The sequence below is a fragment of the Tamandua tetradactyla genome, chromosome 12 (assembly GCF_023851605.1).
Source record: "Tamandua tetradactyla isolate mTamTet1 chromosome 12, mTamTet1.pri, whole genome shotgun sequence".
Taxonomy (NCBI): Eukaryota; Metazoa; Chordata; class Mammalia; order Pilosa; family Myrmecophagidae; genus Tamandua; species Tamandua tetradactyla.
In genome coordinates this window covers 14960133-14985945 of record NC_135338.1, presented here as the reverse complement: position 1 = coordinate 14985945, position 25813 = coordinate 14960133, and the positions used below count along the sequence as shown (strand labels likewise).

General features: G+C 45.2%; 1 protein-coding gene and 1 long non-coding RNA gene across 11 annotated transcripts in view; both read right to left on the bottom strand.

Annotated features, from left to right (window-relative positions):
- LOC143651825 (uncharacterized) overlaps positions 1–3547 on the bottom strand; it is a 32238-nt gene extending 28691 nt beyond the window's left edge. Inside the window, exons 1-2 of the long non-coding RNA XR_013160238.1 lie at positions 3433–3547; positions 2513–2730 (exon numbers count right to left, since the gene is read on the bottom strand). This is a non-coding gene — a long non-coding RNA (uncharacterized LOC143651825). The remainder of the gene's footprint in view (positions 1–2512; positions 2731–3432) is intronic.
- Positions 3548–4095: 548 nt separating this feature from the next.
- Positions 4096–25813, bottom strand: part of LOC143651822 (mitogen-activated protein kinase kinase kinase 9-like) — a 105197-nt gene continuing 83479 nt past the window's right edge. For 9 of the 10 annotated variants that reach the window (XM_077122641.1, XM_077122637.1, XM_077122642.1 and 6 more), the window contains 2 exons: positions 17170–17320; positions 4096–4252 (listed from right to left, as the gene is read on the bottom strand). The gene's annotated coding sequence lies outside the window, so the exon portion shown is untranslated. Of the gene's footprint in view, positions 4253–16759; positions 17321–25813 lie in introns of those variants that run through there. The other variant, XR_013160236.1, reaches the window with a different exon arrangement.

The window sequence follows — 25813 nt, the reverse complement described above, 5'->3', positions numbered from 1 at the left end:
GACTGTACAACACAATGAACCCTGTTGTGGATGATGAACTATAGCTAATAGTACAAGTATAAAACATTCTTTCATGAATTATAACAAATACACTTCACTAAGGCAAGCTGTTATAGGGCAGTGTATGAAGATGTCATTTTTGATGTATTTTATGCATGATATTTTTGTAAATCTACAACCTAACAAAATGAAATCAATACAAATACATAATTTTTTAAATGTATAGCATTTAGACCTTTACCTACTGTATGAGATCAAAAACTGAAAGCTTTATTATGTGTAGAACCTAAATTTTCTGTTAACATACAATCTGAATCAACCTGTCTGGATAGCTCATTTAAACAACCCAAATTCCTGGAGTCCAGAACAGGAATGAGAGCTTGTAATTCTAGACAGCTTAACATAATACCAGGATACATCTCAGACTGTGGTGGACTGATAATTAAAAAGTATTGGTAGAGCCTCTTGAGGGTCTGAAGAAAAAAAATTGAAACTATTAAATCTCCCAACTGGGAAAACCCATGTACCCTCTCAACTACTGAGGACTTCCTAGAAAATAGGCCAAGCCCTGGATTTTAAGGCTTGCCCTTAGGAAACTTATTTCTGAAGGGAAGAAACTAAGACCACCTATAATGAGACCTAAGGGTTACTTCTGAAGGACCTCTTTTGTTGCTCAGATATGGCCTCTCTCTCTCGAAGCCCAACTCTGCAAGGAGACTCATTGATGTCCCCTCTCCATGGGACACGACATTCAGGGATGAAAGTCTCCTGACAATGTGGGGCGTGACTCCCAGGGATGAGTCTGGTCCTGGCGCTGTAGGATTGACAATGCCTTCCTGATCAAAAGGGAGAAAAAAAGGGTAATGAAAGTGGCTAAGAGATCAAATAGATTTGAGAGGCAATTTCAGAAGCTACTCTTCTACAACCTTCAGTTAGACAGTGCTAACTGCCATGGTTTGCCAACCAACATGACTTCTGTTAACCCTTAAGAACACCTAGAGTGCAAACTGAGACTCTATAAAGGTTTCATGCACAAAATTTGCTTTCCTGGAACACATAATTTCCAAAGGGTTCCTAGGCCATAAATCCTGAAACCCAGAGGGACCAGGCTGTCCAAGATTATCAATTAATTACATCCCCCTATCCTTTAGTGTTGATACCCCTTCTCAATGTGAAAAAGTCAGAATGGGCACTCCTTAAAGATCCCTATAGGTTAGAAGAAGGATCAAAGGAGAAGGAGTTATAACAGACAAAATAGGATTTAACAAATGCGTACAACTGATGAATCACTACATTAACACTCCTTCTAGCTTCCAGTGTTTTGAAGTAGCTGGAAGGAAAAATCTGAAATAGTGGAATGGTAGCCCATGACAAAGTCTGAAATCTGTTATGTAAATAACTGTAAAAGAGTTACTTTGAAAATTATTGCTTTTTCTTTCATTTGTATAAATATTTTATTACACAATAAAAAACTTTTTTAAATGTACAATTTTTATTTGGGATGATGGAAAGTTTTGATAATAGATGGTGGTGATGGCGGCACAATGACGTGAGCATAGTTAACGGCACTGAGTCACATACCTGAACGTGAATAAAGAAGAAATTCTATGTAGTACGTACACAACTAGAATAAAAAATTTTAAAAATCCACTGAACTGACAATGGAAACAGTGAACTAACTATGTTAAACCATGAACTATGTTTAATAGTGAGATTATGATAATATTTTCTCATCAATTGTAACAAACGTACTACAATAATGCAAAATGTTAAAAATGGCAGTGAGGAAAAATAAATAAAAAGAATAAATAAATAAATAATGGGGGATAAAGGGTAAAATAAATTGGGTAAATGGAAATACTGGTGGTCAATGAGAGGGAGAGATAAGGTGTATGGTATGTATGAGTTTTTCATTTTTCTTTTTATTTCTTTCTCTGGAGTGATGTAAATGTTCTAAAATATGATCATGGTGATGATGTGATGACATTGTGAGCCACTGACTATACACTATGTATGGAATGTCTGTGTGTAAAGGTTAATCAATAATTTTTTTTAAATATGGGTGAGTATATGGGAACTCAGTATTTTCTCCATAATCTTTCTGAACACCACCAAGTTCTCTAATTTAAAAAATTTTATTTGGGAAGGAAAAAAGGTTTTTTTTTACAACTTTAGACAACCTTGTAACTCTAGAGCACAACTCTAAAGGCCTATGATTGTGGTACATCTTCAGCTAGACTGGATACCCACCTGGCACCCACTGTTCCCTCCTGCTGGTCCCCCAGCACCTCACCATGCACCTGGCACTTAGCCAGTAACCTATAAATCTTTTGGGAAGATAAGAATAGAGCCTGAGTTACTTCTGGGCACCTCGAAGCAAGGGACAGAAAGACAGGCGTTGACAGCAAAGGCCTTTCTCTCTAGCTGGGAGCGACCACATTGGTTCACTGGATGCCCAGGCAGCTGCCAACGGAAAAGGACGGGGGCCCTGCTGGAGCAGGGAGATACTCACTGGGGACAACCGTGCTCTCTCCAGGAGGGCCTCTCAACTTCACTGGGGTGTGCGCTGTAGCACTCTGGTCCGAGGGCTGGCTGCCCATCCGAGAGACGTTTCATTGCTTGTCACCATCTTCTGGCTGCTCCATCACCTTCTGGAGAGAGGTGCTGGGGAGTGTGTGCACAGGGCCCACACCCATCATCCCACTGGCCTCCACGTCACAGTGCGGCTCCCTGCAACCAAGAATGACATCCCAGGGTCTGACACCGCCCGGGACTCCTGTTCACTCTGCAAACTCAGCTCCTTAGTCCCCTACCCAGACTGAGAAAACATTGACCACCTCCTCTGCTTCTCTGGCATTTCATAAAATTATTATCATCTGTGCACTTCTGTGCCTTTGCGTGTGGAAGGTGGCAAGAGTGGCATCGTCACACACAGGAGCGGCAAAGTCGTCTGCAGGATGAAGAGACCTAGAGTTTGATGCTTCCTAAAGCCCAGGTTAGGCCTTGCACTGACCTCCCAGCTATGCACTGGGCTTATAAAGACGGTTGGCTTAGGCAGACCTCCTTGACCCAAAAGTGCTCACAGCCCAGGATCAGCCCGCTGGGGCTACCGCCCTCAGGCTACTTCTTTCCCACCTCTCCCTCCTCCACAGTGTTCCCTCATTTTCTCTTCTCCCTGGACACTTTATTCTCCTCTCCTACCATTCCCAAGTCAGGGCCTCCCAAGCCAGTCCCAACAATCTCTCCACAAGCCCTCTTTTCCTCCCGGGCTCCTTGTAATGATCAGACCCTTCTGCCAAGCTCCATACCTTAGCCCTGAAAGGTACGTGCAGACCACCGCAAGGGATAGGGCGGGCTGCCTGGAGGTCTTCACCCCACACCCAAGCTGCCCCGCTGTCTCCCCGACTCGCCCCTGTGGGCCCAAGGACTCACCTGGGTTGATGGTTCCGGCCGGCATCCTGCTCCTTGCCCAGAGCCTCGCCTTCCTTCTCCACGACCTCCTTCTCCAAGGAGTCACGCGCAGACAACGCCTTGTGCCGCAGCCGGTGCCACCGCGCCGGCTCCTTGGCGCTCTCCGCCTCCCTGTTGCCGGCCCGCGAGCCGCCGCGGTGCCGCGCCCGCCGCTCGGCCTTGGCCCCGGCACCGGGGACATCCTCGCCCCGCTCGGGCGCGTGCCGGTGGGTGCAGTGGCGCCGCGGCTCCTTTTCGGGCGCTTCCTCAGGAGAGCCCCTGCGGTGGTGGCGCCGGCCGCCCTCCGGGCCTGGGCCCCGCGCGCGCTCAGCCCTGCCGTCCGGGAGCCTGCGGCCTCCTTGCTGTGGCTGCGGCGCGGCCGAGGCCGCTCCTCCCGGGCCCCGGGCTCCCTGCCCTCCGCCCTGGGGCCTTCGCTCTGCTCCTGCCCCCGCCCCCGCCGCGGGGGTCGGGGCCTTGTCCTTGTCACGGTGGCGGTGGTGCCTGCGGGGCGGGTCGGCCGGGTGCACGGCGGCCGGGCGGGCTCGGCAGCGTCGGAGCCATCGGCACCAGGCCGGGCCGTGGCCCCCGTGGGAGCGCGCGAGCCGTCGCGGCCCGGCAACGCCACCAGGGGCCGGTCCAGGTTTCATGTCGGGCCGCAGGTGGAGCGTGGTGGCCAGAGCAGCCGCTCCTCAGGGTCCAGCTCGCTGTAGAGGCCTCGCAGCTGGCGCGCAGGTTTTGCAGCCGTAGCTGGCTGGCGCGCTGTGCCCACACGGAGCGCGCCTTGGCCGAGTTCTGCTGCCAACTGTGGGGAGGACGATGGGTGAGCGACCGGCACCTGCGCCTGCCCCGCCGCTCTGCCTAGCCTAGAGGAAGCGGCAGATGGACACGCAGCAATGGAGGGCTGGAGGGTGGTGCCAGGAAAGGAGGGAGGAGGGGCAGCAGGAGCCCTCAAGACTCCTCAGAGTCGAGGCAGAAGAAGTTCTAGAGAGGCCCACCCAGAGCTCTGGGGAACCGGCTTCCAAATGCCATTCATGGAGTCCCTTACCACCCCCAGACTGACTGCCTGCCTCGGCAGGCAGCAAGATGGTACAGACTGGCTCCCAGGATTCGCACCCTCAGCCCAGAAAAGACAAAAGGGGGAAAGGAGGGAGAGCACCATTCAAATGGGGCAGAATGATGGAGAGGCAGGAGGCAGTCGCCCTTTCCGAGCCTGCCAGGGAGACCTGAGTGGAAGGGCCCAAAGACACAGCCATTTCTCCAAAAGGCACTCCCCCATGTCCACCCCCCAGGAAAAAAGCACAAGCCAGAAGCAGGAAGACATTTGTGAGGGGGTCGGAGGAGAGATACGTCCTGATGTGAAGGAGGCCAGGACAGCCAGTCCCAGTGGAGCCGACGCGAGGTATGTGGTGTACCAGGGCAGGGCACTCAGCACTGCCTGGCAACCACCACTTTCAGGAGCCCAAAGTTGGGACTAGGGCAGGGATGGGGACATGGACGTGCCCCTCTTGGCCACCGACGCCCCCTTTCTTTGGCCCACATAGATCCAGCAACACCGGGTCAGCCCCACTTCCAGGCTAGTAAAGGCCCTTACCCCCTCCCCCACCCTATGTGTACTCTACAGCCCCAGTGGGCAAGGGAAGCCTTTGGCATCTGGCTCATATTGAATAAGTCCCCCAGGAAGGCAACCACAGCCCATGCCCCCCTTTCGGCCAGCACCACAGCCTTCAGCCTCACAAGGAACTCTCCCAACTGGCATGCAGGCCTCAGCTCCCCGCACCTCCCTTCACCCAACCCTCGCAGCAACTCCGAGCCCCAGGCACTGCTGCTGTCCCCATTTTACAGAGCAGGGGACTGAGCCTACGGAGGAGGGTATGTGCTCAGGGCCCCTCAGCAAGGCAGTCATGGAGCCGGGTTCAGACTAAAGAGGAGACAAGTATCTGACGGAGATGTGTGGTCTAGCCAGACCTGGCCACACTGGTCAACAAGGCAGAGCCGCAGCCCAAGGAGGCCACAGGCGACCTGCAGAGGACTGGGACGAGCTGGGCCTCCAGCTGGCCCCTCCGAGGCTAGTGAGCACCAAGTCTGGCCCCTTCTCAGAGAAGTCTGGGCTGCAGGGGTGTGGGAGCCTATGTCAGAGGGCGCCTCACACATCTGTACAGAACAGAGGAGCCCAGTCTGGGGGCCAGGCAGGGTAGTGTGTGGGTGGCCTCTCTGGCCATCTGACCGCAGCCCTGGCAGGCATGTGCCACCCCAGGCCAGGATCTACTCATCTCCCTCTGGAAGTGCAGCTGGGCCTGTTCCAGAGACTTCCTGCAACTGACCTACCTTCTGTTTCTCTGGCTTCAACCCACAGCCTGTCGCCCGTGGGAACCAAAACAGAGTCTGACTCAGCCATTCTGAACCTCATGAAAACAGACGGCAACAAAGAGGACAGTTCATCAAACTTAGGAAGCACTGAGGGGCTGGAGGCCAGACACTGCCTCAGGCCACTGAATCCAGAAACCCATGACTAGCTTCTGGGGAGGTGGTCCACACGGACATGGATACAAGTCCTGGGTCCAGCCGCAGTTTACTGTGAGGAGCAGCGATGGGCCAACAGGTGAATGGCTGGAATCCCAGGGGCTGTGTCACAGGGCAGGCAGGGGTGGCCCCTCAACCCTTCGCCTGACTCTCCCTCCTGGCAGCACCCATAGCATGGAGAGGCTGTGCTGTCAGCTGGATCGAAGGGTGCACAGGCTGGCAGGCTCTGGGGCAATTCCCGGGAAGCAAGAGTTGAATGGCGTGAAGTGCTATAGCCAGAGCAGGGCCATACCATGGCTATGCTAGCCCTTCTCCAGCCGCATCCACCAGCCTCTTGGTGCCCTCACATCCCCAGAGACTGCCATCCAGATGCATCTCACTGGACATTCCTGGGCACACAGAGCCCCTCGAGCATCTCCCACCACTCTCGAATCTGCATGCCCTGCCTCCCTCTGCGGCTGGTATCTCAGCATCAGCCCAGGTATACCCACTCCTGCCTTCCTGGGACTGCCTCTGTCTGCCCTGCTGCTTGCTCTGTCTGACATAGGGCCTCCCATTCTCTGCCCCTGTCTAGCCAAGCACATGTCTCTCACCCTCTGCCCTTCCCCACCAAGTTCACCAACAGCACAGGACAGACAAAGGCAGTGGGTCGCCTGTCAGCCTGTGGTACCGAGTTCCCCTTAGGGCCTCTTTTCAGAGACCACGTGCAGGAACCTCTCCACACCTTCCCAAGGCATGACATGCCGGATGGTCAGCTGTGCCAAGGAGGACAGCACCATGGCTAATGCAGCAACCTTAGGGCCTTGAAAGAAGCTGCAGCAGTTCCAAGCATGGCCCTTGCTGGGACAGTCAGCTCCCCTCCAGTGCTGACCACATGCAGCAGCTGCTGTGTGACCCACTGACACCAATGCCTGCATCTTATTCCACCATGTGAATTAGTTATTCAGGATCCAACACATGTCCTTACCCTAGGAGGGCACCCGGCCCCTCTGTCTAGGAGCCTGACCCTCCAACCACTCCTCACCTGAGCATCTGGCCTCCTCCTAAGCAGTCAGTCCTGGGGGACGAGCCAACTAGGAGCAGCTTCCCAGTAGGAGTGTCTAAGCAGGCAGCTTGCCAGCCAGGCTGGGCCACTGCCAGGGGGGCACCCCAGGGCACCTCTGGCCCCAGCTGGTCTAACGCTAGCCTCAAAGTTGCCCAGCTGCTCTACGCCTCTGAAACAGAGGCTTCCCAAGAACCACAGGTGCAGTTAGGGAAGAAAGGTAGGGCAAGCAGGGCTGGGAGGGCCCACAAGTGTCATCGGTGAGCCCCTGGCCAGTGCTATCTGCCACCCCTGCCCTCTGAGGGCCCTTGGCTGGGCAAGCAGGGTCCCCAGCTCCATGTGAGCCACAGAGATGATGAGTCCAGCGGCAGCCTGAGCAGTCAACTCAGGAGAGTCAGACACGCTCAAGATATGAGGGATGGCACATGGACAGAGAGCAGACACAGGACAGACAATGCAAGTGAAAGAAGAGGAAGGGCTAGGCCAGGGGACATGAGGATGCCAGGATGTGGGAAGGCTGCCCGGGAGCTGCCCCGTTAAGCAGATGAGTCAGGGGAGGAGGGAAATGTTTGCAATGTGTTCACGAAGCCACGTTGGGACATCGCAGCAGAGTCACTCATGGTGAGTTCACGCTGGAGACAGATGAGCTGCAAGATACAGTACCTTGAGCTTGCTTTACAAAACTGCACATGCAAGAAACAAAACAGAACACAGGTGAGAAGACAGAGAGAAAGTCCCGGGAAACACGAGGGGAGTGTGCCATGCTGGGCTAGGCACGTCCATGAGAAAGCACACTGCTGTGTCCTCTGGGCCAGAGGTGTTCAGAGGGAGAAGGAAGCCAGCTTCTTTCCCCACCTATGCAGAGAAGTCGAACAAAGCAAGTGAGCCCCACGTGTGCCAGCCAGCACACACAGCCAGCTCAAGCCTACCCCTGACTCCATGGGACATGACTCCCAGGAGTGTGGACCTTCCTGGCAACATGGAACAGAAATCCTGGAATGAGTTGAGACTCGGCATCAAGGGATTGAGAAAACCTCCTCACCCAAAAGGGGGAAGAGTCAAATGAGACAAATTAAGTGTCAATGGCTGAGAGATTCCAAACAGAGTCAAGAGGTTATCCTAGAGATTATTCTTATGCATTAAATAGACATCACCTTGTTAGTCAAGATGTACTGAAGAGACTGGAAGGAACAGCCTGAAAATGTGGAGCTGTATTCCAGTAGCCATGTTTCTTGAAGATGACTGTATAATGATATAGCTTTCACAATGTGACTGTGTGATTGTGAAAACCTTGTGTCTGATGCTCCTTTTATCTACCTTATCAAGACAAGTAAAACATACAGAATAAAGATGAACAATAGAGGGAACAAATGTTAAAATAAATTTAGAGTGAAATGCTGGTAGTCGGTGAGGGGAAGTGGTGGGGGTAATTGTATGTATTCATATTTTTCTGTTTTCTTTTTATTTCCTTTTCTGAATAGATGCAAATATTCCAACAAATGATCATAATGATGAATATGCAACTATGTGATGATATTGTGAATTACTGATTATATATGTAGAACAGAAGATCAAAACTTACAAATGTTCACGTTTGGTATTTTTTTGGTATTTAAAAAAATTAAAAATTAATAAAGTACAAAAAATGGTAAAAAAAAAAAGTATTTCTTCTGAGCAGAGAATAAACATATATCTGCAAAGTCCTCTTGGGGGGCTTGGAAGAAAGGAAGAAATATTCAACTTTCCCATCTGGGGAATTTCTGATATTCTCACAAGCAGTGGGGACAACCAATTCAACAGGCTGAGCCCTCGATCTTGGGGCTCACCCTGATGAAGCTTATTCCTGCAAAGTATAGACTAAGTCTACTTATAATAATGCCTAAGAGTCATCCCAAGAAAACCTCTTTTGTTGCTCAGGAGTGACCTTTCTCTCTAAGATAACTCAGCAAGAGAATTCACAGCCCTCTCCCCTAGTGGGTCACGACTCCCAAGAATGTAAATCTTGCTAATTACATGAAACATGATTCTCAGGGATGAGTCAGGACCCAGCATCATAGGATTGAGAAAGACTTCCTGACCAAAAGCGGGAAGAGAGGAATGAGATAAAATAGTCTCAGAGGCTGACAGATTTCAATCACAGTCAAGAAGTTATCTTGGAGGTTATTCTTATACATTATACAGATATCCCTTTTTAGTTTACAGTATATTGGAGTGGCTAGAAGGAGTACCTGAAACTGTTGAACTGTATTCTAGTAGCCTTGATTCTTGAAGATGACTGTATAATTACACAGCTTTTACAGTGTGACCATGTGATTGTGAAAATCTTGTGTCTGATGTTCCTTTTTATCCAGGGTATGGACAGATGAGCAAAAAAAAAAAAAATAAGGACAAATATAAGTAACAGATGGGGACTAGGGGTTAAAAAAATGAGGTGGATTAACATACTAGTGGTAATGAGAGGGAGGGGTAAGGGATATAGGATGTATGGGTTCTTTCATTCGACATTCAATCCACCAAGAAGTCCTAATAGTTGTACTTTCAAAATACATCCACAATCCGATCACTTCACCACACCTTCTACTACCATTTAGTCCAAGCCATTGTTGTCACTAGTCTCCCCCTGAGTTGGTTATAATCTGTTCTGTGCTCCAGAAAAGCCATATTCTATTAATTCTAATCCTATTGTGTGGGGGCAAGCCCATTGTTTAGGGTAGAACATTTTGATTCAGTTGCTTCCACAGAGATGTGGTCTACTCAATTGTGGGTGTGACCTTTTGATTAGATTATTTCCATGGAGGTTTGGCCCCACCCATTTAAGTTGGGTCTTAACTTACTACAGTCCTTAAAAGAGCCGAGACAGGGAAATATTTGAGTAAAAGCTCAGACACAGATACTTGGAGATGCTTGGGATGCCGACAGAGATGCTTACAGTACCAACAGAGATGCTTGGAGAGATGTTAGAAACCACAGCCCAGCAAGAGTCACTCTATACCTTCCCATGAGATGCTAAGCAAGCCAGAACCTGGAGAAAGCCCGTACAGAGTAGCTAAGCGAGGGCCCATAGATGCCCAGAGAGGAAGCCACTGGAATCGGAAATAAAGAAATGAACAGGGAACAAGAACCTCAGGTGCCAGCCTTATGCCTTCCCAGCTGACAAGAAATCTCTGATGCCATTTGACCATTATGTGGAATCAAAATATCTTTCTTGAATGCCTTAGTTTTAACATTTTTATGGTCTTAGAACTTCTTCTAGTTTGCTAGCTGCCAGAATGCAATATACCATAAACAGAATGGCTTCTATAAAGGGGAATTTATCAGATGCTAGTTTACAGTTCCAAGGCCGAGAAAATATCCCAATTAAAACATGTCTATAGAAATGTACAATCTAAGGCATCCAGGGGAAGATACCTTTGTTCAAGAAGGCAGACAAAGTTCTCGGTTTCTCTCTCAAGTGAGAAGGCACATGGCGAGCACAGTCTCATCTGGAAAGGCACATGTTGAACATGGTCCGGGTTCCTCTCTCATCTGGAAGAGTGCATGGCAAACATGGCATCATCTGCTAGCTTCTTCTCCTGGCTTCCTGTTTCATGAAGCTCCCTGGGAGACATTTTTCTGCATCTCCAAAGGTCTCTGGCTTTTGGACTCTGTTTCTCGTGGCTATGTCATTCTGATCTGCTCTCTCTGACTCTCCCATTCTCTAAAATGTTTCCTCTTCTATAGGACTTCAGAAACTAATCAAGATATACCCATATGGATGGAGACATGCCTCTACCTAACCCAGTTTAACCACCACTCTTCATTAAATCACATCTCCAGGGAGATGATCTCATTGCATTTCAAACATACAATACTGAATAGGGAATGGAAAAAACAGCTGCCTCTACAAAATGCGATTAGGATTAAAACAGGGCTTTTCTAGGGTACATACATCATTTCAAGCCAGCACAGAACTGTAAACTTCTGACTTAATTAATCCACTTTATTAAAGACAATTCATTTCTGGAATATTGCATTCCAGCACCCTGAACAAACCAAAAGAGATTTAAACACATTTTGGTACCAGAGAAGTGAGATGCTGTGGTTTGCAAAAACCAAACATCTTGCGAAGCTTTTGAAATGGAAAAGGGGAAGATTCTGGAAGAGTTGTGAGGAGCTTGACAGAGAAGGCCTAGAATGCTTTTAAGAGACTGTTGGTAGAAATATGGACATTAAAGATACTTCTGATGAGGGCTTAGATATGAGCAATGCACCACTGCAAACTGGAAGAAAGATGATCCTTGTTTTAAATTTGCAGAGAATTTGGCAAAATTGAGTCCTGGTGCTAGATGGAAAGGAGAATTCGAAAGCAACCAGCTAGGATATGTAGTTGAGGAAATCTTCAAACTAAATATGGAAATGCAGCCTGGTTTCTTCTTGTAGCTTAGATTAAAATCCAGTTGAGAACTGAAATTTTGGGTACAAAGTAGCCAGAAATTGATGGTCTGAAAAGTTCTGAGTTTTCAGAAACAGAGACCCCAGCAGCAGCAGCAATGGCACACATGAGGATTGAACCAAACATGGAACCAGTCAGCCATGTCAGGACAAGCCAGGATTGGAGATGGGAGTTAAACAGAAAAGATCTCTGTTAAGTCCTATTGTCTGATGGTTTTAACCCCTGTATAGTACATGCTAAACCAACATATTTTTTGTGAGATCTGTATAAACAGAACCACTGCCAATCTGGATTAAAAGGGACAAACTGAAGGAAAAAAAAAACTTCAGCAGTAAAACCATGGAAGCTAAGGTCTGAAGCCGTGAAATCTCGGACCAGGAGAAAGGACCTGCACATCCACATGGAAAGGGTGAGTTTACCCTGGAGGCAGTGGACAGGCAGAAGAGTTTCATCTCCTTGAGTCTCAGAGAGAGTAGAGCACATTCCTGGAGCATTGGGCAGAGCCTCACTGCCACTGCAGTGATCTGAGAGGGTTGAACATGTGCCTCAGAGATGGAAGAGAGTCAGAGTGCTGCACCAATGCTTGGAGGGGGTGGAGTTGAGAAAAAGGTGGTCTCCCCAATGTTCCCCAAGGTTGCAAGCGCCATTCCCACATTGGAGAGAACAGGGCCACTGCAGAAATGTTTGTAAAGGGCAGGACTGCTCCTTTCCCAAGCCCTGAGGATGATAAAGGTTCTGCAGACTTCGAAATCTAAGGAAGTCTGCCCTGCAGTGTTTTGGAAATGTTTGGGTCCAGTGACCTGATTTCCTTCCAATTTCTCCCTATGACAATGAGAATGTTCATCCTATGACTGCCCCTCCATTGTGTACTGGAAGCAGACAACTTGTTCTAAGCTTCACAGGTCCACAGCCGGAAGAGAATTTTGCCTTAGGACAAATTATGCATGTGGCTTATTTTGATGAGATTTTTGTACTGCTTCTGACTTTCTATTATTACTGAAATAGTTTAAAGCTTTTGTGATATTGTGATGTAATGAATATATTCTGTATATGGAAAGAACATGCCTTTTTGGGGTTCAGAGGGTGTAATGTGCTGGTCTGAAACAGGGTAGAATGTGCTGGTTTTCTGTTCTGTTAAAAAAAAAAAAAGAAAAGCCATGCTCTTTTAATCCTAATCCAATCTTGTGGGGTAGACCTAACATCTAGGATGCAATCTTTCATTGGGTTGTTTCCATGGAGATATGGCACACCCAATTATGGGTGAGGCTTTTTTTTAAAGATAGTACATAATTTATTAAAATAGATATGTGATTAATCAAATTTTAACTCATCAACATATCCAAACATTCTTAGAAAACATTTTAAATGCAAAGTATAACTATAAAGTCATAAGACTGACTTTTTTCTTTTTCTCATTTTTTTGTTTTTGTGTTTCTAATTTTAATGCAATTTTATTGATAAAATAATTTTATATATTTATATATAAATGATATTATATATTCACATACCATGCAATTATCAAGAGTGTACAATCAATGGTTCACAGTCAGAGACCATTTGAAATGAAGAAGGAAAGTGCCCTGGGGGAACTTCATGAAACAAGAAGCCTGGAGAGTAAGCTAGCAGATGTTGCCATGTTTGCCATGTGCCTTTCCAATTGAGAGAGAAACCCTGAACTTTATTGACCTTTCTTAAGTGAAGGTAACCTCTTGTTGGTGCCTTAATTTGGTGACAGGTGGTGGTCTGCAAGTCTACACAGTTTGGGTGCCTTAATTTGGACATTTTTATAGACTTGCTTTAATTGGACTTGCTGACCTGGAAGAACAAAATTGAACAAAATAGTACAATATTTTCCCTCTCTTTGCAAACAGGTACAAAACTGGATAAGAAAACTTCTCTCTGACTCTTCTACTCAGGCTAAGAAGATGGTGTCAAGAAGGAAAAACACACTCAAGATGAGATTTAATGATCTCCTCCTGAAAAAGTTCTGGATTTCTGTGAAACACTAATATCCTATGCCAACAATGGGAGAGTAATGAAATTTACAGCAGGTTTTTAACTTCCTATGTGCACAACCAAGCATCAAGAACCTTGATGCTTCCTAACATGACATCAAGAACAAGGTGGAAATCATCTTGCATCAGTTTAATATGAAATCTGTACGTAGTTATCTACAAATTCAACAAAGCAAAAACAGGTTAACCTGGAGGTTATTCTTACACATTTTACAGATTTCCCCTTTTTAGTTTAAGGTGTATTAGAGAGGCTAGAGGGAAGGGCCTAAAAACGTAGAGCTGTGTTCCAGTTGCCATGTTTCATGAAGATGATTGTATAATGATATAGCTTTTGCAATGTGACTGTGTAATTGCTAAAACCTTGTGTCTGATGCTCCTTTTATCTACAGTATGGACAGATGAGTAAAAAATATGGATTAAAAATAAATAATAGGGGGACAAATGTTAAAATAAATTGGTCGATAGAAATACTAGTGGTCAATGAGAGGAAGGGGTAAGGGGTATGGTATATATGGATTTTTTTCTTTTTTCTTTTTATTTCTTTTTCTGGAGTGATTCAAATGTTCTAGGAAATGATCAGTGATGAATACACAACTATGTGATGATATTGTGAGCCACTGATTATATACCATGTATGGAATGTTTGTATGCTAAGAATGCTTGTGTTTGCATGTTGATTATCAATAAAAATAGTAAAAAAAAATAAATAAAAAATAAAAGTAACTATAATTGTTTGCATTTTGGTTTAACTGCTGTCATTTAATTGATGCTACATTTGATGTTTTTATTGGACTTTGTTATTTTTATAATGTCTAGGATAATATTTTATATATACATATGTTTAGTATAGACAAACTGAACAACACCATTTCATTGAATCCTCTGGAATTAGATACTGTCCTACTATTGTGTTTTAGTTGAAAATAGGTCTAGCAGTTGTTTATGGTAGTCTTAGTCTCATGGTTGCTGTTTATATTTTGTTTTGATTTGGTTTGCTTTTGGAAAATAAAGCTCTTAGAAATCATCACTTTAATTAGATATTCTAAATTAAAAAAAAAAAGAACATCTAGGTCATTATATAAAATTCTACAAAGGTTCCATGCACTATGGTAACTTTCCAGAACCTACAATTTCAGATGGGTCCCTGGACCAGGTAAGTCCTGAAATGCAGAGGGCCCAGCCTCTCCAGAACATCAACAAGTTCCATCCTCCTATCCCATATTACAGACTGCCCCTATTACATGAAAACGTTAGAATGGGCATAGCCCAAATACCCCTAAAGAATGGGACAGAAAGATCAAAGCTGATGGTGCAGTTATACAGAGAAGGTCAGGTTTAACAAACTAGTATGATTGCTGAATCAGTATACTGCTATTCACTTTAGTTTCTAGCCTCTTAGAGCAGTTAAAAGTAAATACCTAAAATTGTGGAATTAATAAAATCAGTTAAATTGATAGGCCACTAGCAAGGCTGATGAAGAAAAAAAGGGATGCAAATTAAATAAATTCAGAAATGAGAAGGGAGTTGTTACCACAAATCCTGAAGAAATAAAAAAAAAAGTAAGAGGATACTACAAACTATGTGCCAACAAATTAGATGAAAGGGACAAATTGTGGGAAACACACAAACAGGCTACACTGACTCAGGAAGATATAGAAGATCTCAACAAACCAATCACAAGTAAAGAAACCTCATCAGTCATCAAAAACCTTCCTACAAAGAAAAGCCTAGGACCAGATGGCTTCATGGGGGAATTTTAACAAACATTCTGAAAAAGAACTAACATCAATCCTGGTCAAACTTCTCCAAAACATCGAGCGAAAAGGAGCACTACCTAACTCATTTTATGAAACTAATATCACTTTACTACCAAAACTGGGTACAGATGCTATAAGAAAGGAAAACTATAGGCCAATCTCCCTAATGAACACAGATGCAAAAATCCTCAACAAAATATTAGCAAATTGAATTCAACAACACATTAAAAGAATTATACACCACGACCAAGTAGGGTTTATACCAGGAACACAATGGTGGTTCAGTGCAAGAAAATCAGTCAATGTAATACAGCACATTAAGAAATTGAAAGGGAAAAATCACACGGTCGTCTCAATTGATGCTGAAAAAGCATTTAAAAAAATTAAACATCCTTTTCTAATAAAAATACTTTAAAAGGTAGGAATCAAAGGTAAGTCTGTCAACATGAGAAAAGGCATATATGAAAAACCCACAGCCAACATCATAGTCATTGGTGAGAGGCTTAAAGCTTTTGCCCTAAGATCGGGAATGAGCCAAGGATTCCTTCTGTCACCTCTGCTACTCAACATTGTGCTAGAAGTTGGCAGGAAAAAGAAATAAAAGGCAACCAAATTGTAAAGGAAGAAAAAAAACTTCCATTATGTGCAGATGACATGATTCTATACTTGGAAAATCCTGAGAAATCTACAACAAAGTTACTTGAGCTAATAAACATATTCAGCAAGGTGGCGGGATACAGAATTAATGTGCAAAATCAGTAATGTTTCTATATAGAAACAATGACCTAACCAAGGAGTTAATTAAGGAAAAAATTCCATCTAAAATAGCAACTAAAAGAATCACCTAGTAATGAACTTAGCTAGGGAAGTGGACTGGTACACAGAGAACTAACTATGCAACACTGTTAAGAGAAATCAGATGAGATCTAAATAGTTGGAAAGACATTCCATGCTCATGGATGAGAAGGTCAAATGTAGTTTAGATGCCAATTCTACCTAAATTTATCTGCAGATCCAATGCAACACCAATAAAAATTCCAACAACTTACTTTAAAGACTTGGAAAAGCTAGTTACCAAATTCATCTGGAAGGGAAAGAGACCCTGAATAGCTAAAAGCATCCTAAAATAGAAGACTGAAGAGGGAGGATTAACACTCCGACTTTAAAAACTTATTATAAAGCCACAGTGGTCAAAACAGCATGGTATTGGCAAAAAATAGAAGTACTGACCAATGGAATCGAATCAAGAGAGCAGAAACAAACCCCCAAATCTATGGTCAACTGATCTTCAACAAGGCCCCCAAATCCACTGAACTGGAACGAAATAGTCTCCAATAAATGGACATGGGAGAAACAGATATCTGTTGATTGAATGAAAGAGGACATTTACCTTAAATGTTATACAAAAATTAACTCAACTTGGATCACACACCTAAATGTAAGAACCAGTACCATAAAGCTCTTAGAAGACAATTAACTTACATTCTATAATAATGACACAAATTACCCCATCATAGTAATTTAGCCAAAGAAGTCTGCCACTGTGGTTCTTTTACACTGTTAAATTCTTAAAAACGAAAGTCAGGGGAAGGTGGAGGAATAACAGAGAAGAGAGTCTCAGCGACCGCGTGGGGTGCCGAGTCTCTGCGCTGATGTTCCCCGCAGCCCCCGGTGTGCAGAGCAGCTGGAAGGGCCTGTGGGGGTGGCACGGTGGCCAGGACCAACTCTGCAACCTACTCTGATGACTCAGGGAAGGGTGCTTTGAAAATTATTGCTTTTTCCTTTCTTTGCTTTGTATGTATGTGATATTTTACAACTCATAAAAGGTAAAACAAAGCAAGAGAAAACCAAAAATAAAAGGCGTGCGTTTTCTGGTTTGCGACAGCTATGTACAGACTGAGGCAGGGCAGCATGGATGGCAGAGGTCCCCCCACCAACGCCCCTGCTCCTCACCTCCAGATGGCTGCCGGGATTTGCGGGGCGAGCGGGGCTCCCTATGGTGGGGGTCACTGCCACCATGCAGCTCGGCCGTGCCCAGACAGAGCAGGGCCGCCTTCTGCAAGTAGTCCACGTCACGATGCCATCGCAGTTGCCAGAAGTCATGCTGGACAAAGGAGAAAGAGCAAATATTTCAGGGGAAAATGGGCTTTTCAGGAAATTCCTGTCTGAAACCAGACGGTGCAGGGGTGGTCTCCACCTTCTCCAGGTCATTTACCCAGTGTGCTTGGTGCACCTGGAGACATGACCGTGCACCTCAGCCGCCCCCGCAGGGCCACAGGGCACCTCGCCTCCGTCTGGAGGGTGGGAAGGGAGCGGGGAAGCCTAAATCCTGCAGTCCACCCTTTGTGGTGTCCCATCCAACGTCTTAGTTTTGGGTCAGGAGCCACAAACACGACCCTAAAAAGGAGCAGGTGTGGACAGCCAACCCACTCCAAAGGAAGCCAGAGGGCCAGGCCGGGGGCTGCACAGCACACACCCACTTGAGGCCCAAGAGCTGCCCCAGCCACTGACCTGCTCCGAAGCGAGCCAGGGAGCCAGGCTGGGCCAGAGGGGCTGCAGAGCACATGCCCAAGGGCTACCCCAGCTGCTGCCAGGCAGGAGTGGGGACAGGCAACAGATGCTATGAATACGGATTTTCACATTAAATAACATCTTGGCCACAAACTCAAATTTTAAAAATGCACAGCAGGGCCAGTCAAAGCCCAGCTGGGGGCCCAGTGAGGTGTGAGCCCAGCTATCGGCAGCTTCCCTGAGGCTGGCACTCCGCTGCTCTGAATCGCACCCCAACATACACCTACTATAGGATCGGGCAGGAGCACGTCAAGAGGATGGCTGTGCTCTCACAGGGCAGGACAGCAAAGGGGAGGATTGGGAGGAGACTGGGTGCAGGCTGAGCACGAGGGGTGCCACAGGGAAGTGCCAGCCATGCGGCCAGGCTGGGGTGGCCAGCTGCTTGGCCACACAAGCACGGCCCATTACTGAGAGGGCATCTCCTGGACTTAGATCACCAGTCAGTACACTGCACCTGCAGCTGACTGCACCCCAAGTCAATTAAGGAGAGGCTTCGGCACCGAATCTCGAACCAGCCGGAGGTTTTAAAAGGAGAAGTGGTGACAGCAGCTGGGGGGAGTTTTCCATCCCCACTTGAGACAGCTTCCCTGGGAAACCATCGACAATCTCATTGGAGCACCCACCCTGTGGCCAGCCCTAGGGAATTCGGACTTGCCCACCCCCACATTTGCATGAGATAATCTTATAAACGTCTCATAATATCTATATATACATGTATTTCCTGTTGATTCTGTTTTCCTAGAGAACCCTGGTGAACACAGCTACGGTACTTGGAGTGGGTCTTCAGAAACAGAATCGTAAGAATGAGATTTTTGAACTGGTTGTAGGGCTTTGGGAATTGGTTTTCCACTCTAATTGGATTCAAAGGTACTAATGAATCTATTCCCAATAACTACGATGCCACTGACAGTCCATGGCGTGAGTTGGCAATAGAGATACACAAAATATCACCACTGGTTACGGTCACACAGATGCTTATACAAGGCAAGACTCTGGGTGACACCTTAGCAGAGCTCTGTGGAGTTAAGAGTATAATGATGCTGGCTGGTTGTCCTTAGATAAGCTGCATACAGCTATAAAAGAAAGGGGTGAACTCAAGGTTTCAAATTCTCCACGTAAGTGCCACATGAAGGATGTGAAAGTTTCCATGTGTGCTCTGAATGAAAATCTTCTTTTAGTAGCCACAGATTTGAGTTTTCTGAAACCGAGACCAGGGATTCATCCTAAGGGTGGCTGAGTCACAACGTAAACTGAATGCCCTGAGGGGTGGCAGCTGTTCAGAGGGCACTGACTGGAAGTCCTGAAAACTGGAAGGGGGACACAGGGTTGATAACGACGGCAGTGGGAACACTGGAACCCTGGATTCTGCCGAGTCTTTGCCACATAAACCTGTCTGGTCTGCTGAGGAAACAGCGACCCGACATCCAGCCCACCCTGCGGTCTGCCACCCACCCTCACCCGAACAGCTTAACCCTGCTGTGCCGGCAACGGTCCTCAGATCTCAGCCTGGAGAGACTAATCCTACTTCACCAGATGAAACGGCAACAGAACGCGCTGAGGTACTTGATTTGAAAGACGTTTCTACTTCTTTGTGACCCACCCCCACCACCCCTCTTTTCTTCAAGACCCATTCACCAGACTAAAGTCCCAACAGGCCCCCAAAGTGAGGTATAAAGTGTGACCCGTGAGCAGGTACATACACTCTCAAAGACTGCAGGAGTTTTCTAATCTATACAGACAGAAACAAGGGGAATGTGTGTGGGGATGGATATTAAGGGTGTGGGATAATGATGGGAGGAATATAAAGCTGAATCAGGCTGAATTTATTGATATGAGCCCACTAAGCAGAGATTCTGCATTCAGTATTGCAGCTCTAGGGGTTAAAAAGAGCATAATAGTTGGTTTGGATGGTTGGCTGGCTGACACAGGGATCCAAAGATTCCTGAGGCTGAAATGTCAGAACTGACCCAGTGTGATGTGAATGAGGGGATCCAGAGGCTTAGAGAAAAAGGAATGTTAGAGTGGTTTCACCACGGAAGACCTGCTCACACACCGCAGGAATGTCTGGAGGATGTACCTTTTACCACAACTGGGAGAAATGAATTTGTGAGACAAGCACCATCATCCCTCAAGACCTCTGTAGTTGCATGGTGTGAACTGCTGTCACTGGGCTGGAATCCTTAAACACAATGGAAAACTGTAACAACCCAATCGAGGCAGGAGTATCAATGGCCCAGACATTCAGGAATGAAGGTTTGGGTCACCCCACCAGGCAATGAACTATGACCAGTTGAGGTGTTTGCCGAGGGTAAAGGGAACATGGAATGGGTAGCAGAAAAAAGCAGTGATACATACAAACTACAACCTCATGACCAGGTACAGAAAGGACTATAATGATTATGGATTGTGCTGGTCTGAAAGGATGTACGTACCCTAGAAAAGTCATGTTTTAATCCTAATCCCATTTTGTAAAGGCAGCCATTTCTTCTAATCCTTATTCAGTACTGTATGTTTGAAACTGTAATTAGATCATATCCCTGGAGATGTGACTCAATCAAGAGTGGTTGTTAAACTGGAGACATGTCTCCATCCATTTGGGTGGGTCTTTATAACATTTTGGAGAATGAAAGAGATTGAGAGCAGAAGAGAACAACATAGCCACAAGAAATATAGAGTCCACCAGCCAGTGAGCTTTGGAGATGAAGAAGGAAAATGCCTCCTGGGAAGCTTCACGAAACAGGAAGCCAGGAGAGAAAGCTAGCAAATGACGCTGTGTTTGCCATGTGCCCTCCAGATGAGAGAGGAACCCTGACTGTGTTGACCATGTGCCCATCCACTTGCGAGAGAAACCCTGAACTTCATCGGCCTTCTTGAACCATGGTATCTTTCCCTGGATGTCTCTGATTGGACATTTCTATAGACTTGTTTTAATTGGGACATTTTCTTGGTGTTAGAACTGTAAACTAGAATTATTAAATTCCCCTTTTTAAAAGTCATTCCATTTCTGCTATATTGCATTCCAGCAGCTAACAACTAGAATATGGATATTTCATTTTGTTATGAGCATGTTTGTATATGTACATAAAGCAAACGTCTTTCTTTTTCCCTATCTTACATCCTTATCATATGTCATAATATGTATTAACTTCATGTCTTAGTATTTAAGTTATGGGATAAGTTTTAAAGTGCACATTACCCAAAGATTTGCACCCTATTCTGGGGAAAGTTACTGTTTCCAATAGCACACAGGACAGCTGAGTACTGTTAGGTAAAAATATGGCTGCTACTGTTTTTATTTAGAGATTAAGTATGGCTTAAGGAGATATGTCTGGTTGCCAAGTTGACAAAGGGCTGGACTGTGATGGTTAGGTTCAGGTGTCAATCTGACCTGGCTTTAGTGTTCAGTTGTCTGTTCACACAAGCACTGGCCTATTACTGTGAGGATGTTTCATGGGCTTAAATCAGCGGTAAGTTGGCTGCATCTATGGTTGACTGCATCTACAATCAACTGAGGAGAGGTCTTCAGCAATGAGAGCCTCATCCAATCAGCTAAAGGTGTTAAAAGAAGTGATGAGCTCAGCAGTCAGAAGACGGAGCTTCTACCTCTCTTTTAGCTGGTTGGCCTCTCCTGGGAGATCCATTGAGGAGATCCATTGAGGACCTTCATCAGCCCTCCAGGCCTGTAGCCTGTCCTGTGGAATTCGACATGCCCGTCCTCACAGCTGCGTGGGCCAATTTCTACAAAAATCTCAAATTCTTACAATATGTATCTCCTGTCAGTTCTGTTTTCCTCGAGAATCTTGGCTACTTTAGGCAGCATGAAGCTTCTCTCATATCACAACAATGATTTTTTGAAAGAAAAACACTTTATAAGTCTGCCATGCTATAATTAAAAGTATGTATCATCAACACAATATACCTGATGGCATGAATTGATAAATAACACACATACAGCTATAGCATGGATGAAAACCAAACTCTTACTCAGACCTTCCAAGACCCACAGGTGAAGCCCAGCAGGTGGAGCATGAATTAGCCGGCCAAGGCCAGACAGGCACACCTGGCTGAAGGCCGCCTCCTGGGTCTGTGCTGTCCAGCCTCCGCTATACCACATTGTAATAAAAACCTGTTTCAGGACGGGAGACCCTAACTTTAAACAACTCACTGGCCTATGAGCGATTTCATTTTTGTATCAGGAAGCAGCCTTTGCAGACCCTGAGAGAATCACTCAGAAGGCTGACCCGGGTCTGAGTCTGATGACGTGCTGCTTCAGGAGATGCTCTAGCACACCCGGGGTGCACACTCACACTCAGAGCCCGAGGGAAGAACTGAGCGCTGGGCTGCTGACCTGCTGCAGCGGCTCCACCCACCCCTACCAGCTGGAGAACAAGCTCCGCCTGGTAACCCGGAGACTGCTTAAGGGGTGAGGTTCTGACCCTGAAATAAAGGAAACCATGATGTTACCTTTTAGCCCATTTCAGTTATCTTATTAGACTAGGGAATTATAAAGTCACCCATACACAGCCACACAAGAACTTTACACACCACACTGTACTAGATAAAAAAAGTATATATATCCTAATCCTGTAATCCCGAGTAGTTCTACTATTTGCTCTAGTGAAAGAAACCGAATATGTATCAAAACATGAACATAAATAACAAAAATAAGAAATGCTTTGTGCATTCTATATATGAAGAGGGGAGGGAAAGCAAGCATTTAAATATATAGAATTCTGAACTGATTTTTTTAGAAGCTATAACATAATTTTGTAAACTAACATATATCCTGGTATTTCTTAGCAGTTGAGAATGATGCTGTGGAAAACTTGAATTTTTTCTGGATATAAATCCCTTAAATATTGAAAATCTGATTACATTTCAAGCTTGGGCTTTTCTGACATTTGACGGCAGTGCTGGATTTGACTGAGAGATTTTAGGCATATTGCAAAGTAATCATTTGTGTGTTCGGAGTATAAAGTATATAGATGCCTGGCTGTGTTTCAAACCCACACATAAATTTCTACCTTCTTCCTTTATTTTATAATATCTCTGTCTCTTCTCATCTTCATTGGGAGGAAGCAAGCAGGTTCAAAAAGCTTTGTGAATTTATCATCAAATTCATTTCTGAATATGTGCAACCTAGATAAATAAAAACTATAGGTGGGATAGATATGGAAAGTGATATAAATGGCTTTTGTTTGTTGTAGTCATTGTTGACTACAAACCCTGAATGGATATAGAGAGTTTGTAAAAAGGAGTTTATGAAAGTGAATTTCTGTCTGTCATAGTCACTGCTGTCCAAAATTTAATAAACCAGTTTATCACATATTTTTAAAAAGAAAGCTTTTGTGTCAAACTGAATATTCATATAAAACTAAAGTTTGGTTTTCTCTCTGTTAAAATAACATGTTTTGTTAGTTTGCTCTTAATGCAAAGTTTTTTTATTAAGTTTTTCTTAATCATTTGAGTACTGTTTAGAAAAGAAAGATTTTACATAAGAATAGTAGCTTTGTTAATGTTTATGTAGGCCTTACCCTCCTTTAATTCAGGAGACAGATTCTGGGCCACTTGGTCATCTGCTTTCCTACTACATGCCTAGTAATAAATTCTTTCTCTTCTTGGAAAACAGAAAGTTCTAATTACTGATTTAGAAAAGAAACCACAGAAGTGTTATTTCCCAGCTCTCATCGCTGGGTGCCTGTGGAGAACAGGACCATACATGCTTCTAGACAGCATGCTTTGGTCTGTTAGTGTGTCCTCTATACAGAGGAGCCAGACACACCCCGTTGCTGACCCCTCCTGCATGCTGGATGCACCATCTGATTGGCAGAGGTCAGGACAGTGGCCGACACCAGGAGGCACTGGGGGAGAGCCCCTCCAGCCTGCCCACAGGTGCCTGGGGTAGGGGGTATGGGGCAGGGCCCCTCTGGCCTGACCTCAGGTACCTGGGGGAGGGGGCAGAGGCCCTCTGGCCTGCCCTCAGGTGCCTGTGGGGGGGAGGGTGGGGCAGGCATGGCGCTGTTGTCTCCAGCCAAGGATGATTTCCTGTTTCAGACTGCTGGAGCTGCTGCCATGAGCCGTATAATTTATAAGAAATTATCAAATACAAATTATATAAGGTATTTTAATTTTAAGACAATAATAGATTTATATGCAATTATTCTGTTGTTAAAATATCCCTTTAGTATTTGATAAAACTGTCAGAGAAATGTAAAATGTTATCACAGAAACAGATAAATTGTACTTTACATGCTTATGAAAATTAAAGTTAAGAAAGAGCTAGAGAAAAACATTAGAAGTCAGAAGAAAGGGCAATAATGGCACTTTTGCGAATGTGAGTTTTAAAGTAAAGGAGTGGTAACAAAGGGGAAAAATGCAGAATTCTGTGTTCCCAAATCTCATTCTAACTAAACCTGTGCCAGAACTGTAGAGAAAAGGAGGGTGTATGAGAGATAGTCAGAGGAAAGGACAGACAGACAAGGCAGAGAATGAAGGGGGAGGAGTTGAGACATTTCTGGGCACAGTGGGGGCCGAGCTGCCCTGCACACTGGAGGGCTCTAAGCAGTGACCTGTCCCCCTGCCCCCCCCCAAGCTGTGACGAGGAAAGCTGTCTCAGGCTTCCCCAAACACCTGCTGGAGGTGAGCACCACTGGCATAGAACTCACAATCTCAAGCTTATGCAAAGACACAAAGAATATTTTTAAATCTCTACTTCTAATGTGATTGTGATATAAACAAACATCTTTGCCTTGTCTTTGAAGAGAGTGTACTTCTAATTGCCCAGACTCTGTCCACAGCAACTGCTCAACTGCCAGTCAACAGAAGAGATTACAACAGAAGCAAAGCAGAACAGTGAAAACCGGCTTCTCTTAACAAATGCAAGCTCTCTCTTCTGTACCACCCTCCCCACCTTGCACCATCATCCTGCTACCTCTCTCCCTGACCTGCCAACTCATAAATACAGTCTGTTTTCAGCCACTATCTTAACTGGCTTCTCAGTAAACATAGCATAGAGTCTATGATCATAGAGTTCCATGATTTTTACCTCTGCATTCCTTGCAGTTTTTTCTCTACCCATATTTAAGGTTTATCACCTTTAAAAAACAGAACCACTCAATAATATAAATTGAACAGAAAAAAGGAAAAGAAACTTATCCAATTTATCCCCATACAAATGTAAGATCCACTAAAATCATGAACGCTACATTAAAGACATTTAAATAAGGATATAGTGGTGCTGGAAAAAATTTAGAAAGAGACAAGAAAATGGTTATAAAATGATTGAATCTCGACTTTTCAGAGGCCTAGAGATCAGTCAGACACAAATCTGATGCAAAGATAAACCCAGATGATTAGCCACCAGCGGACTTGGAAGACTGGACCCTACACCAAGGATACCACTATTCATCCACCAGTATGGACAGAGAACCCATAGCATCTACCAGTGAGGATGGAGGGTCAACCTCAACATCTGCCAAGGTGGACACAGAACTCAACTCACCTTACTACCTACCAGTGTGGGTGGAGAGACAACCTCAACATGTACCAGTGTGGAAGGAGAGACACCCTTAGCATCTACCAGTGTGGAAGGAGAGGCAATCTCAGTATCTACCACTGTGGAAGGAGAGACAACCTCAGACATTCGAACAACTAATCAGAGATGTTTGTATGACTCAACTTAAGAAGGGTGACAGCAAATGACATAAAGGAGAGCAAGAAGACAGTAGAAGACCATAGAGTGGAATCTGAAAGATACATAGAAAAATAGCAGATATGACAGAGATTAAAGGCTCTCTTGACCAAATGAAAAACATAGTATAGGCACACAGCACCAGATCTGAAGAGACAGAAGAAAGAATAAATGATCTAGAGGACAGGGTAACTTATTTCAAACACTCAAAATAGCAGGTGGTAAAACGATGGAAAAATCTGAATTGGATCACAGGAAAATGATGGACAAAACAAAGCACTCACATATAAGAATCATTGCTTTCGAGAAGGAGAAGAGAGGGGTAAAGGGCTAGGA